The 17,276-nt window shown below is 33.9% G+C and overlaps 1 long non-coding RNA gene across 1 annotated transcript in view; it reads right to left on the bottom strand.

Moving 5' to 3' along the window:
- LOC140686475 (uncharacterized) overlaps positions 1-17,276 on the bottom strand; it is a 196,984-nt gene that overhangs the window by 148,475 nt on the left and 31,233 nt on the right. The window lies entirely within an intron of this gene.

Here is a 17,276-nt window from a genome sequence, read left to right as displayed (position 1 = left end):
TAGTTTTCTCAGTTCCATACATATTTTAATGAAGAACCAGAAAAATAATTTATACCTTATCTTCTTAATATCAAAAGAATGTGACTGAAATTTTATCATAGCCATTTCCAGAGTGGGTGTTTTTTTTTTTTAATACTTTTTGGCTTCATTGTGCAGACATTTAAAAACTAAGTTGGCAGAATACTAATTTATTCTTTCACAGTGCTATCCCTTTCTAATGAGGAGGCTGCTTTGGGGAATCTCCTTCTCCAGCGTGGGAATCCTAATCAGTAATAAGAAGCCTACTTCATGAGAAGAGAATTTAAAAGGGGTAGAAAATAATTATAAAGAATATTTCACCTATGCCATGAAGAAGACTAATGAAATGTCCTGCCTAAAGCAGGCATTTATTATCAAATTTTAATTAAACTCTGTAGAGTTAACCTACTGACCTCAAAAGCACTGGGCAATTGCCTTATTATTCTGTCTGCTAACTATTTAAATAACTGCTTACATAGAGAGTTGAGAGTAGATTTCATTATCTAGAGGTCAATTACTCTGGGGTCCCTGATTAAAGCAGCAAGGATTTAGAGTCAGATATGCTGGTTAATATTCTTCTTCATCTTCCTCACAGATTAAGAGATTACAGACTTATTTCCTTATCTCTTATAGCAAAATGTCACATGATGATCTATACTAATAATACTCTTTGGTATTTTCTTGAATTGATATGAGGGATCATTGAGATTTGGGGACTGTTTCTAATCTACTGATGCTGGATAAAAGAACTCAAACAGGATGTGTGCAAGCAGAAAGCTGGAGGCTGGCTTCAGGAACAACTTTAAACCAGGAAAAACAGAGGTAGTGTAAGTCTGACTCCTTCCTGACACGTAGCACTTAGACTTACTGTGATGGAAAGAAATTGAGACTAGAAGAAGACTGTGAAATGTTACAAAGGGCAAGGCACTTTTTCTCTAACATATAGATAAACCTATTTAAAATGTATACATAGGGAACTAGGCAGAGATGACCATGCCCTAGTGCTTTTAGTATCAAGCCAGGCTCCATGACACTAATAAAATCTCCTAGGAATTTGTACCAAGGCCAGTTTCTTTATGTTCTGAGGACTTAAATACCATGGTTACTGAAAGCAAAATCTGGGACCACTGACAAACTGATACTTTGAAATACCATGAATCTTTTCCCCTCAACTCAATTCATAAGTGTTCAGATAACCAACACACATCAAGAACAGAAGAAATCTCAGGATCCTTCCACTCCAAAACATTTCCTCCCCTTCTATCAATCTTATATATGAATATCCTATTAGAGATTGAATACTTGGAATCTTGGAGGATTCTCACTTTAATCTCTTATTAAACTGAAAATATACTAATTTCAACTAATATCCTCCCTAGAATTATTGGCTAACCAACTAAGAAAGTATCTGAAGAAAGAGGTCTCTTGAGATGGGTCTGAAGAAAGACACATGTATATGTATACATGTATCAAAGCATTCCATTGTACACCCAAAACTAATATATTATGTGTCATATCTCAATTAAAAAAATTTATGAACTTTGCACAATCTAACTCAGATCCCTGAATTAAAGACCCACATTTAACCATACCACAAAACACCATAAATATCCATCCATAGGTGGTTTCCTCCCATATTACAATAAGTAATAAATTCAACTTCATGAAGGAAGGGAGGGAGGGAAGGAGGGAGAGAGGAAGGTAATATACCTGTACTATAATGGTCAATACAGCACAAAGGAGCTGTATGGGAGCAAAGCTATATTGGGCTAAGGAAATGACTACAGATAGTACAGTAATAATTATAACAACATGTTACTGGATTTGTAACATTAAAAGATGTAAATATATAATAATGTACAATAGACAACAGGAAAAAATAAATAAAACTAAGAGCTGGCTCTTTGTAAAGATAAATAAAATTGACAAATTTTAGCTAGACTCAATAAGAAAAAAAGAGAGAACACTCTTTGATAAATAAAACCAGAAATGAAAGAAGAGGAATAACAATGGATACCACAGAAATACAAAGGATTAGAAGACAATATTATGAACAGCTATACACCAACAAATAGGACAACCTAGAAGAAATGGATAAACTCTTAAGACTCATACAACCTTCCAAGACTGAATCATGAAAAAAACAGAAAATCTGAATAGACCAATCACTAGTAAGCAGATTGAAAGAGTAATTAACAACCTCCCAAAAAACAAAAGTCAAGGACCAGATGACTTTGTGAATTATACCAAAAATTCAAAGATTTAATATCCATGTCTCCTCAAGCAAGGGAAACAAAAGTAAAAACAAATAAATGGAACTACACCAAACTGTAAAGCCTCCTCACTGCAAAGGAAACTACTCATAAAACAAAAAGACAACCTACCAAATGGGAGATGATATTTACAAATCATGTATACATCAATAGGCTAATATCAAAAATACATAATGAATTCATACAACAGTGAAAAATAAACTGATTAAAAAATAGGCAGAGGAGTCAACTAGACATTTTTCCAGAGAAGACATACAGACGGCCAACAGGCACATGATATGTTCAACATCACTAACTGTTAGGGAAATGCAAATCAAAACCACAATGAGACATCACCTCAAGCCTGTTAGAATGGCTATTATCAAAAAGGCAAGATATAACAAAGGTTGGTGAAGATGTGGAGAAAAGGAAACCCTCAAACACTGTTGATGGGAATGTAAATTGGTGTAGCCACTAAGGAAAACAGTATGGAGATTCCTCAAAAAATTAAGAATAGAACTACCATATGATCCAGCTATCTCACTTCTGGGTATTTATCTAGAGAACATAAAAACACCAATTCAAAAAGACATGTAAAAACTTTTATGAAAAAGAATATGAAAACGAATATATGTATGTATATACATGACTAGGACATTGCTGTACACCAGAAACTGACATATTGTAACTGACGGTATTTCAATAAAAAATAAATAAATATTTTTAAAAAGACATATGCACTCCTTCATTCATCACAGCTTTGTTGACAACAGCCAAGACATGAAAAGAAATTAAGCACCCACTGATGGATGAATGGATAAAGAAGATGTGGTATATAAAGAGAGGAATACTACTCAGCCATAAAAAGGTGAAATTTTCCCATATACAATAAAATGGATGGACCTTGAGGTTACTATGCTATGTGAAATAAGTCAGGTGAACAAAGACAAATACTGTATGATTTCACTCATATGTGGAATAAAAACAAAACAAAACAAATAAAAGCAAACACACAGATACAAAGAGAGCAGCATAGTGATTACCAGAGGTGAAGGGGGTAGGGAAAGGGCAAGATGGGTAAAGGGAGTCAACTGTGTGGTGACCAGACAGAAACTAAACCTTTGATGGTAAGCACACTAATGCATACAGAAGTTGAAATGTAATATTGTACACATAAAACTTACATATTGTTATCATCCAATAAAAAAGCAAACAATCCAATAAAAACAGTCAAAAGACCTTCACAGACACTTTCAAAAAGAAGATATGTGAAGGTCCAATAACCAAATTAAAAGATGCTCAGTACCATTGGTCTAGAGGATGCAGATTAAAACCATAAGAAGTTTCCACTACACATCCATAAGAATGGCTGAAAATATAAGGACTGACCATGACAAATGTTGGCAAAGATGTTGGGCAACTACATCTCTCATATATTACTAGTGAGGATGTAAAATGGTTTGATCACTTTTTAATTATATGGCCATTTCTTATAAATTAAATATGTACCTATACACCTTTTGATACAGCTATTCCACTCCATGAGATTTAATCAAAGGAAATAAAACATACATCCACATAAGATAAGAATATCCACAGGCAAGAGAATAGATGAACAAAATACAGTATAACCTCACAATGGAATACCAATAAAAAGAAATGAACTACATGGAACACAGACAAATCAAAACAAAATTCCTCTTTGGCATGAGTCTTATGAAAGGAGAGCTGTTGTTTCCTTTGGTTGAAGATGAGATGATTACAGAGTTTCATATTAGAAAAGGGAGAGATGCCTTAAGTGACTGTAGTTCCTCTGTTTTTCCTCACTGGAGAGAGAAAACAGATAAATTCTTAGGGCAAAGAAAATCTTGAGAATTGTAAGCTAATTTTTGGCAAGGACTCTCAGAGCAGAAGGATCATTAGATACAGTGACTTAATGCTGGTTCTGGGCTTAACTGTAAGCAGATACCAATGAGAAGAGCAAGAGCAAGGGATATGAGCAAGACCTTGGAAGAGCTTTTACTCCAAAAGAAACGAGTTGTCACAAAAGAATTGTGTAAGAGCTATCTGCATTGGAGAAGGGTTGTAATATATTAATAAATAAGCTTCAACAAAATATATCTCACAGTTTAGTTTTCTTATATATTGCCCATTAAAACTCTTTACTGTTTATTATTATTTTAAATAAAGGTTTCCATTTCCATGGTTACATCTCAAAGAAAACAAGTGGAAAATATATTATGTTGATCCAAGCTCAGATTAAAGTGAGGGTTAGGTTTCAACCACTTACCCCATAACCAGAGCACCACCATAACAGGTGGCCAGTTAATTAACTACAGATAAAGTAACTGAAAGGACATTTGTTTCTAAAGTTTTGCTATTAGAGGAAATGCTAAATGCACAGCCTTGGCATTCCTGTCCTGCTGTGCTTAGGAAAGAGAATAGGAAGGGAAAGTATTGCAATTTTAAATTTCAAAAAATGTAACAAATGGCCCTGAAATTTTACACCCTTATCCACAGCATATAAGAGCATCCATTCCTCACCACCAGCATTCGCTACTATCTATTTTGATGACATATTTAAGCTCATTTAAAAATCAAAATGGAGTAACTATGGTTCAGGCATCCACAATGGAGCTAGGTGGGCACTGAGGATGTGGTTTCAGACACATTTCTGCATCACTGAGAACGTGAGTTTTGTCTGAGCTGTATCAGCCTCAAGCACACCACCAGCTGTTTTCACAACAATATTTGCTAGCAGCTGCTAGCTACAATCTTATTACAGTTTCAAAATACACCCCCATGTAACAATCAGACCCCAAACAATCCTAGCTTAACAAGCACCCTTACTTCTTACCAGTTTCAATTCTAATTCTTAACAATTTATGCAACCTTGCAGGGTTTTAGCCTCTACAAGCCTCGCCCATATTGTAGTCCAGCGTTACACAGTTCAAGTGCTTCTTGAATCTGTCTCTCCTGGGGTATGGTCCTAACAAATCCCAAATAAAGACTTCTTTATTTCAATCAGATCTCCATCTCTGAAATTTTGGCTAACAGTTTTTGGTTGGGGTTTTGTTCACCCTGATGGGTGAAATGTACTGGCTATTATTTGATCTTGCACCTCCTGAAGTTGCGTATATTTTCAAGTTTATGGCCATGTGTATTACCTCTTCCATGAATTGTCTATTTATATCTATTGGCTATTTTTTCTATTTGCTTGTATCTCCCTTTCTTCATGATTTTTAAAGTTTTGCTTTGTTTCAATGCTTAAGACTTCAATTAATACATAACTTATTTTTTAAAATGTTGTCCAGCAAGAGCCTAATTTAATTTTTTTAAGTAAGTCTCAACTCCATTCAACGAATAGTCCTTTCTTTCCTCTCAGTGATTTGAAATGACACCTTTTCATATACTAAATTTCCACACATGCAAAAGCCTGTTTTTGGACTATATTATGTTCTATTGACCTACTTGTCTTCACTTACACTAATTGCACATTGTTTTAATCACCATATTTCTAAAACATGTTTGATGTCATATAGGGTGGCTTATTACTTCATTGTCTGGTAAAAGTTTATTATTCCTGGAAACTTGAGCTCTTTTACTATGAACTCTAATACTGCAATTCTCTATCCTTTGTCTATTACTTCCAAGTCTCTTCTCTTTCCACTGAGAAACATTACCCTAATCTCAGGAAATTCAGTTTATTTTTAGTTGTCTTGGGGTAGAATAAATTTAAATGATTCCTAAACATCTAAAATTATTTGTTTCACCAGCAGCATGCACAGTCAAGTCTATGATCTAAATGCCTCTTGATTGTAATCCCCTCTTTTTTTTTCCAAGAGCTACTGGCTTAGTTTAGGTTCTCAACTCTTTCCTAAAATAGCACAACAACTGCTTAAGTGAGTTCTTTAATCTCTGTTGCACTCCTCCAACCCATCTTCCATGCTGCTACCATAACTGTGTTTAAAATGCAAATCTTACGTCAGTACCTTGTTTAAAAGACTCCAGTGACATCCCATGACTCACAGTGACAGAGCCCTATCTCTTACAAGATTTTAAATGGAGTGGTAATAGGTATTTATTTATTAAATACCTTCTACATTGCCAGATAATATGCTAGACGCTTTACATATATTACTCACTGAGTAGACAGATTAATCCTGTGAGGTTGGGGGAATTTTTACTACTTTCCATTAACAGATTAACGAACTGAGGCTAACAGAGGTTAGGGGACTTGCCTAAAATCATACAAAATAACCTCTACTAGTTAGATTGATATTTAAAGCATTGTGCACACCATAAAATACATGCCAGCCAGTTTGTTGCCTCTAAAACTTTACCTATTAAAAGAAGTTCTCACAATGGATTTTTGAAGTAGCTATTTGTTTTTCAAAAGTTAAATATAAAATAACATAACTCAGAAAGGTTGAAAATAAAAGTATGGGAAAGGTAACCCATATATATGCTACCAAAAAGTAAAAGCAAATACAATATAGCAAAATACTAGCAAAAAAAGAAATTTAAGCAAAACAGTACTAAAAGCAGCAGGGATAGTTCATATTTTATTTTTAAAAGATACAATCTACCAGAAAGATAAAAAAAAAGTGGAAGACACTGTACTAAGGGGAATGGAAATGATCATAAATTTCTACAAAGATAGTTAGCAACTATCTTTGAATTACAGAAACAAAAAAATCTGAAAATCTGAGAATAAGAGTGTAGGATTTTTAACTTATACTTACTAGAAAAATTGCAGATCAAGTAGACAAAACTAGAAACACAGATGACTTGAAAACCACAAATAATAAGCTGAATTGTAAAGATAAACAAAACTTTGTAATTAACAATGAGAGAACATAAATCTTTTTCAAACTAATATATGCGTTGTCAATGGAGGTGATATCACTTCTTAGGAAGTGAAAATTAGTTCTCAGGGAAGCAAAAAAAATCTAAGGTATTACAATCTTTGTGCCTCCTGCCCCAGCAAAAAAAAAGCTCACCCCATCTAAAACAAAAATCTTATTGCTTATTTTCTTTTGTTATGAAGAAATTAACTTAAATTTAAATGTATTTAAGTAAGATATTGCTTAATATTCATATCTTAAAGAGAAATTAAACTTAATTTCATTTAATTAATTTTTCTCTTCAGCGGTCTTTTAAAAAAGGTTAAAAACACTATGTAAAACATTCACAAAAATTGAGTCATGTAGGGGGAGAAAGATATATATCTATGCTTGCTTATAACATACATAAAATACCTCTTAAGGGCACACAAAAATCTGATAACTGTTGTTGACTCTGGGGAGGAAAACCAAATAGCTTTCTCACACTAAATAGTTTCAATTTTAAAATAAGAAAAATCATTAAAGATCTTCAGCAAAGGCTAGAACACTCTCTTACACCATACACAGAAATAAACTCAAAATAGATCAAAGACTTAAACATAGGACAAGATACAAAAACCTCCTAGAAGAAAACATAGGCAAAACATTATCTCACATACATCTCAGCAATGTTCTCCTATGGCAGTCTACCCAAGCAGCAGAAATAAAAGCAGGAATAAACAAATGGGACCTAACTAAACTGACAAGCTTTTGCACAGCAAAGGAAATCATAAGCAAAACAAAACGACAACCTACAGAATGGGAGAAAATTTTTGCAAAAGATGAAACTGACAAAGGCTTGATCTTCAGAATATATAAGTGACTTAGTAAGGAAAAAATAAACAACCCAATCCAAAAATGGGCAGAAGACCTAAACAAGAAATTCTCCAATGAAGACATATGAATGATCAATAGGCACATGAAAAAATGCTCAATATCACTAATTATCAGAGAAATGTAAATCAAAACTACAAAGAGGTATCACCTCACACCAGTCAGAGTGGCCATCATTCAAAAGTCCAGAAGTGATAAATGCTGGAGAGGCTGTGGAGAAAGGGAACCATCCTACACTGCTGGTGGGAATGCAACTTAGTGCAGCCACTGTGGAAAACAGTATGGAGATTCCTCAAACTAGGAATAGACTTACCATATGACGCAGTAATCCTCCTCCTGGGCATATATCCAGAAGGAATCCATCTTCAAAAAGACACCTGCACCCCAATGTTCATAGCAGCACTATTTACAATAGCCAAGAGATGGAAACAACTTAAATGTCCACCAACAGATGACTGGATAAAGAAGATGTGGTACATTTATACAATGGAATACTATTCAGCCATAAAAAACAAAATAACGCCATTTGCAGCAACATGGATGTCCCTAGAGAATGTCATTCTAAGTGAAGTAAGCCAGAAAGAGAAAGAAAAATACCATGAGATTGCTCATATGCATAATCAAAAAGAACAGAACAGAACAGAACAGAACAGAACAAATGAACATAACTACAAAACAGAAACAGACTCATAGATATAGAACACAAACTTGTGGTTGCCAGGGGGGCAGAGGGTGGGAAGGGACAGACTGGGAGTTTGAAATTTGTAGATACTGACAGGTATCTATAGAATACATAAACAAGATTATACTGTATAGCACAGGAAATATATACAAGATCTATGGTAGCTCACAGTGAAAAAGAAAGTGACAATGAATACATGTATATTAAGGTATAACTGAAAAATTGTGCTCTACACTGGAAATTGACACAACATTGTAAACCAACTATAACTCAATAAAATAAAATTTTCAAAAAAGATTTTCAGCAAAGGTACTAAGGTAATTTAGTAGGGAAAGGACAGTCTTTCTACAATTGGGATTGAAACATAATGGATAGCCATATGTAAAAGTAAATAAACCTAAACCCTTACTTCACAGCAGACAAAAATTAACTTGACTGGGATTTCAAAATTGTAGAACAGATAAACAAGATTACACTGTATAGCACAGGGAAATATACACAAAATGTTATGATAACTCACAGAAAAAAAAATGTGACAATGAATGTGTATATGTCCATGAATGACTGAAAAGTTGTGCTGAACACTGGAATTTGACACAACATTGTAAAATGATTATAAATCAATAAAAATGTTTAAAAAAATTAACTTGAAATGGTATATAAACCAAATGTAAGAGCTATAAATATAAAATACATAGAAGAAAAATGTTTGTGACGTTGTATTAGGAAGTATGTGTGAAATATGACACGAAAAGGATGATCTATAAAATACTGGTAAACTGGACTTCATCAAAATTTAAAACTTTTGCTCTTCAAATGGCACAATTAAGAAAATGAAAAGACAAGCCACAGGCTGAAAGAAAGTATCTATTAATCATGTATCTGATAAAAGACTTATATCAAAACATATCTACATCTATATCTATCTATCTATGTATAAAGACCTCTAACAAATAAAGAAGAAAATGATTCAATTTTTTTTAAAAGGTCTAAAGATTTGGATAGACTTTTCACCTAAAGAAAACATGAATGGCAATAAGCACACAAAAAAGTAATCAAAATCATTTATTAAGGAAATACAAATTGAAACCATGGTAAGATACCACTCTGTACTCACTAGGATGGTTATAATCAAAAAGGACAATATAAGTGTAGGGGAGAATGTAAAAAAACTGGAACCCTCGTATTATTGGTTGAAATGTAAAATGTTACAGCCACTGTGGGAAAGAATGGCAGTTTCTTAAGAAGTTGGACATCTGCGATCTAGAATTCAACTCCCAAGAGAAATGAAAACAAATGTCCACACAATAATGCGTATGAAATATTATTAACAGCATTATGCATAATAGCCAAACTAAAAATAATTCAAATGTCCATCAACTTGAAGGGATAAACAAAATGGGGGACCTCTATACAATGGACTCAGTGACAAAAATGAACGAATTACTGATACATGCAACAGCATAGATGAACTCAAAAACATGCTGAGGGAAAGAAGCCAGACACAAAAGACTGCACATCGTAGGATTCCATTTATGTGAAATTTCTAGAAAAGGCAAAACTATAGAGACAGAAGTAGATCAGAGGTTGCCTGAAGTCTAGGTTGGAATGTGAACTCACTGCAAATGGGCACAAGGAACTTTTTGAGCTGGTGATAGTGCTATAAAACCGGACTGTGGTTATGGCTGCAAAGCTGCATTAATTTACTAAAATTCACTGAACCGTATACTTAAAATGGATGACTTTTTAAGGTATATAAAACTCTACCCGAATAAAGCTGCTAAAAGAGGAGGGGAAGGAGAAGGAAGAGGAGGAACAACTGACCCCTGTACACAGTCACAAAAGAAATATCCACTATTTCTAGAACAAGATATCAGAAATGACAGTCACCACTAATCTTGCAAAATATAAAAATTAAAACCTACAGGAAAAAACTGCAAATGACCCCAAATTTTGTACATAGTAGAATTAGCAAATAAATTATATTATCATACAATGTGATAGTGTACAATAATGAAAATAAAATAGTTACCTTAATGGAAAGAAAATCTTACAATAATGTTGGACAAAAAAAGAGATATTAAAGAATAAAGGTGTATTCACATGAAGCTTAAAAAACAGGTAAAATGTATATATATTATTTATAGATGCATATGAAGATAATAAACTATAAAGAAAAGCAGAAAAAATATTATTATAAAAATAAAAAACATAGTTACCTTTAGGAGAGGGAAATCAGAGTATAATGAGAAGGATCATGAGAGATTTACCAGGCAGATAATATTCTGATCTGGATGCAATCTGAATTGTTTTATTACTTACAGGCACAAACACAAACATAGGCACATACGGTTTCTCATTCCTACTGGACCTACTAGGAAACAAACTGCACACACTCACGCGCGTGCGCACACACACACATACACACAAGATAAAAAGAATAAGCAGCTAAAAGGAATGCTCCCCCCAAAGCCCAAATTTATACATCTGGAAATTCAAAAACAAACATACTTTAGATAATTTGGGAGTTGAAACGGAAATAGAAACTTTAAAATAATTGTAATTAAAGGATAATCAGAGTACTACATACTAACCTGTGGGATTTAGCCAAAGTAGTAACCAAAGTAAAAAAATGTATACCATAAATAAACTTATAAGACCATAAGAAAGAATAAAAATAAATGAGGTAGGTAGGCTTTCAATTCAAGGTGATACAGACCAACAAAATAAACCTAGAGAAATAAAAGAAAGGAATGAATAAGATTTAAAGCAGAATAAAATGGAAAAAGTTATTTGATAAATCGAAATTAAAAAGATGAACACAAAAGGCAAAACTTTGGCAAACATGATTTAAAATAAAAAGAGTAAAATGAAATACGCAAAGAATAAAAAAGAAATAGATGACTACATAGCAGTTTTTAAAATGATAAAAAGATATGCACAAAAAAATTTCCCCCAAAAAATCCCTAAAAACTCACAAAAAATGGGCAATTTGCTAGGAAGATAAATTCTGCAAATGTGCCCCCCCCCCGAAAAAACAAGTAGAAACTCTGAACAGGCTAATCAATAGTCATAAAAATCTTAAATATGAGCAAAAGATTTCTCCTCCAAAGAGGCTACAGGCAAAAAGAGTTCCATGAAGGAACTCTACCAAACCTTCATGGAACAAATTATTTACATCCTAAAAACACTGCCAAAGAAAACAGAAACAAATGGGAAGTGCTCATTTTTACAAGACTAGCATGATCCTATATTAAATCCAGAAAATGACAGCACAAGAAAACTACGGCCTGGTCCCATATGAACTCAGATGCAGAAATCCTGTATTAAAAATTAACAAATTTAAAGCAGCAGAAAACTTAACAATATTGTATCAATAGGTTTTATTTCATGAATTCCAGGGTGGTAAAAGTGAGGAAACATACAACATAATTCACTACATTAACAAGTTAGAGGAGAAAAATATAATTTCAATAGATGCAGAAGAAACACTGATAAAATCCAATGAATTTTTTAGATATAATTTAGATTCTATAAAATTCAACATTTGAGTGAACAATTTAAGCAGTTTCAGTAGACTCACAAACCATAATCACTAATTCCAGAATATTTTCATCACCTCAAAAAGAAATCCCATTAGCATTTACTCCCTAATCTCTCCTCTCCGGACTATCCTCTGGCAATCACCAATCTACTTTTTGTCTCTATAGACTCGCCTGTTCATGACAGAATATGAGCACATTGCAACTGGCTTCTTTCACTCAGCATAGTGTTTTCAAGGTTCATCTATGTTATATCATGTATCAATACTTCATTTCTGTTTATGGCTGAATAATATAGCTGTATAGATATAATACGGCTGTACAGATATACTACATTTTGTTTATTTGTCTGTTGATGGACATTTGGAATTCCACTTTTTAGCTATTATGGATAATGTCATTACAAACATTTGTACGTAAGTTTTTGTATAAGCATATGTTTTCAAGTCTCTTGGTCCTACACCTAGGAATGGAACAGCTGAATTCATTTTTATGATTAAAATTATTGGGAAATTAGATATAAAGTATACAGCAAACATCATACTTGACAAAACATTAATGTAATTCAATTAAAATCAGAAACAAAAAAAGGATCGCTTATCGTATATAGGTTATATAAACAAGTATCCTAGTTTGAATGCTACTCAAATGTCTCTAAGACAATGCAATAGGAGGGGAAAAAAAACCCATATAAATTACCCTAAATGTCTCAAGACAATGCAATAGGAGGGAAAAAAAACCCATATAAATTACAAAAGACAGACACAAAATTGTGATTATTTGTATATAATACATCAAAAACCCAAGAGAATCAAATAAACTATTAGAAGTTATAAGGAATTTCAGCAAGGGGGCCAGATAAAAGATAACATAGAAAAATCAATAACTTTATGAAACACCACGCCTGTTAGGGATTGCTGTTTGTATATAACAGAAAATCTGAGTGAACAGTGCCTTGTTAATATGAGCAGTTGATATTTTTCTCCACACAATAAAATTTCAGCTCATAGACGTCAAGGCTGTCTCTGAAACGCTCTTGATCTTTATTTCAAGGCTATAGCTCCAGTCATTTTACATCTGTGTTTTGTACAGGAAACAGGAGAAGAGGGGAAAGGGAAAAGGCAGCACCAGAGGAGTCGGCTCTATTTCACAGAAGAGTTTTTCTGGAAGCCCACCCAGCAACTCCTGTTTGCATTTCATTAGCCCAAACAGTGTAACGTGCTTAACCTATGCTGCAAAGGCATCTGAGAAATGAAGTTTATTTGGCATACGGCTGCCAAATAAGAAAACTAAAGTTCAAGTAGGCAAATTCATCTGCCACATGCTGGTAATAACACAGCAGAAAGTACATATAATAGGAAAGGTAATCCTATTCACTATAGCAACAAAAAACTATAAAACCTCTAGGAATAAACCTAACAAGAAATAAATAAAACCATTATGAAGGGGAAAAAAACCTAGGGAAAAAAATGACTGAAGAACATTTTTTAAAAGACTTGGAATGAACAGGAAAATACAGCACACCTGTCAACTGAAAGGCTCATTATTGTAAAGATACCAACTTTCTTCAAATTAACCTATTAATTTAATAGGTCTCATGTAAAAGGAGAAACCTTCTACAACTTGTACAAAAAGAAAATAATTCTAATCCAGAAACAGAGAAGTCTATGCAGAAAATTTTTAATGAGTAATATCAAAATAATCTGAGAATGGAGGGAAAGGGTAAGGGTATATATGAAACAATACTGACCATGAACTGATAATTATTAATTCTGGATGATGAGTACAATAGGCTCATTACGGCATTTTTTTCTACCTCTATATACATCTGAAATTTTTCCATATTTTTATTTATGGACTAACATGAAGACTGATCTGAGAGTATAGTGTGAAAAAAGGAAGTTGGTAAATATGTCAACTTTGACTATAATATATTTAAACATCTAATTACAAATTTCCTATGGGCCAATTTTCTCAGGCCCATTTATACTAGTAAATATAAACTATTTACTAATATTTATATACATATAAACATAATATTTATATTTAGGAAAATATAAATTAGTAAATACACAGAAAAGGTCTGTAATATTACACACAAAACTAGTACTGGTGGTTACCTCTAGAGAAAAGGAAGCTACCCCCATTGTGAGTGTTCATCAAAGAAGAATTTTTAGTCTAATCTACAAGGCTTTAACTTTTTATATAAATAGAATGTAAGAACACAATGGCACGTATCATCAAAACTCATAGAAATGAGTTGTTCTGCATCCTGTCTATGGCAGTGGTTACAAGAATCAGTGCACAAGCGAAAACTCATAGCACTATAAAACAAAAGAAGTGAACTTTACTGTAGTTTAAAATTTTTGTAAATAGCAGCAAAAACTCTCATACAACTGTCACCTAAAAAGAGTAAATTTTGCCGAATATAAATTATACCTCAATATACCTAATCACTAAACAAGAAAAGACTTTAATTTAAAAAGAATGATCATAATACAGTTTGTTTAAAAATTAAGGGTGTAAATTATCCCTATGGCATAATTTTTAAAGTAGATTATAAAATATATATGTACTATATATGTGTAAATAGCATGATCTGCACTTTGGGATTACAGATTTTTTTTTCTCTTTGCTTAACTGTATTTTTCCTACAATGAATATGTATTTTCTAATGGAACGATAATTTTTTTCAGTGTTGGGCGGACGGGCACTAACAGTGGAGACTCAGTGTAGAACCTCCTCTCACCTTGGCTCCGCAGCCCAAGGCCAGACTCCAAGGGTGAGCCTTGGCAGTGACCCAAGGGAATGAAGGAGGTGGAGGTTCCTATGGTAACAAAGAAGGAAAAGTGATTAGGGCCCTGAAAGCAATGTGTCGCTGAGTATGTGATCATTGGGTTACCACAGGCATGCGTCAAAGAGTCTGCCAAATCGAATATAGCTCTTAGGAACTTACTTTGAGGCCTCACCAGGCGCTGTCAAAGATTACCTTCCCAGCGTGCTAGAAAGCATTCTTTGCCGGCAGATTGGTCCCTGTCAAATTATTTATAGGAGATTAGTTCACATACTCAAAATGATATGAATACTTCTAATTATATCCAAACATGCCAAATGTCAGTACAAAGTACTCTGAGGGTTCATGCTGCCAACTGTCTTGCCCTAACAAAGAGGAGATAGCTGCAGCATCAGCACATTAGTTCCTATATAAGCATGCCAGACACCTCCTGCTTTATCGCCACCAAGAACCCAGAGGTAAGTGGTACGGGTCCTGGGACTTGAAGGACCCAAGGGGGCAGAAGTAGCTTACCCCATTGCCCATCTCTGAGCATGAAACTGTTCCTCCCAACTTTGACTTTTATTTTCACAGAGCTAAGATTTAGGCCAGGGAAATTTTAATTCTGTAACTACCTTACTGGAATTTCACAACATCACTAATAAGAAACTTCTTGTTTTACAGTGTTAGACACTTCTGAACCTGTATTTTTCATCTGAACTCCAGAGGTAAGACTTGGCTTTACTCATTTATTGATGACAGAGGGGATTTAGCCTAAGAAGTTGGGAACAGCTCTTAACTGTACACTATTTCTATGGTTTTACAGTTATCTAAGTAGACAGTGTTTCCAAAGGATCACTTATCTATGCTGGGAAATCATTTTTTCAGAATGTTGTATTCTCAGAGACCACCATCATCTGAGTTCCAGAATTAAAGGACCATTTAGGAAAGAATGAATTTTGACAGTGAATTCTCAGCGGTACTTAGAACCATCCAGGGGCAACCAACTATTCCATGCCAACTTCCCTCTGCTGACAAGCACTGAATACTTAACACGTTTTACCAAAAATTTTTAAACACCCAGGAAACTTCTTAATCTAAAAATGTAGATAAAAACAAATATCTTTTTAATACCACAGTGTTTTAGTGTTTAAAACCACAGTTTAGTTTTAGTGAATTTAGCTTTTTCATAAATTCACTGTTATTTGTTTTTAGGAAGATTTATTATTATTCATTTAAAAACCACAAGTATTACACCCACAGAGTGCTAAGTATCATACCTAATTTAGAAGAGCTCCTGGTCCTTCCTCCAAGTAATTGCCTGAGAGTAAAGGAAAGACCCAAGATCTAACATGCCAAGGTTGAGAGACATATCTATCAACAGAAGACAATGGTTCATATGCAAGTGATGAACTCTCAAACTTTCGCCCCTTTTCTTTTTCTGGATGGAAAGAAAATAAGCCTGTGGAATTTACACAGGATGAAAAACCTTCTTCATGCTGAAGTTCTCATTTCTCTATGGTTAGATCTGTTAACTGACAGTTGAAATCTCTCATGCCAAAAGGAGAATGCTAAAAGAGATTTTGGAATTAAGGCAATGTTAAGTCTCCTGGTAACAAGCCAAATGACAAAAAACAAACAAACAAACAAACAAAAAAAACCAGAGTAGTAAAGATTTACTATGAGGGTCTTTTAATAACTCACCAAGAGATATACCACCAATTATTAGCATAAAGTAGATGCTAAAAATAACTATTTGGCTTATAAGAGAAAAAAATGGCCATCTAAAAGGCAAAGATGTTTTTGATAGCTCTGAAAATATCAAGCTTCATTTGCACAAGACAAACTTGCCCTCCTAACTCTATGACATCCTAGCAAATGGCAGATGCAAACATTACGCAGAAGGAAAAGTGGGGATTAAAGAGTGACAGGTGCTACAAAACACTCCATCAACAACAGTCTTAGCTATAGATATTGTTACTGTTTAGAGATTAAAACATGCCAGGATTCCATTCTCATTCAGTTGTAGATGCCCTGGCCCTAAAGATCAAGACATGCCATCTGGGAAGGAAATTTTCAAAGCCCTAAAAATGAAGCTGCAAATTGCAGTCACATTCCAAGCCAGCCCAGTGCTAGTGTTACTGTGTTAGAACACTGGTCAACAACAGCTTGGAAAAATAGTTACAGCCCAGGCAGGTGATGGAGGCTTGACAAGCATTTATTTCGAATCTAGCTTGCAGGTATAACTTGTGGATTCTGTTTCTCCTCTCCCCCATTTTTACCCCAAGG

This window comes from Vicugna pacos, chromosome 16, assembly GCF_048564905.1.
Source record: "Vicugna pacos chromosome 16, VicPac4, whole genome shotgun sequence".
Classification (NCBI taxonomy): Eukaryota; Metazoa; Chordata; class Mammalia; order Artiodactyla; family Camelidae; genus Vicugna; species Vicugna pacos.
The sequence above is the reverse complement of the archived record's forward strand: the minus strand, read 5'-3'. Positions and strand labels throughout refer to the sequence as shown.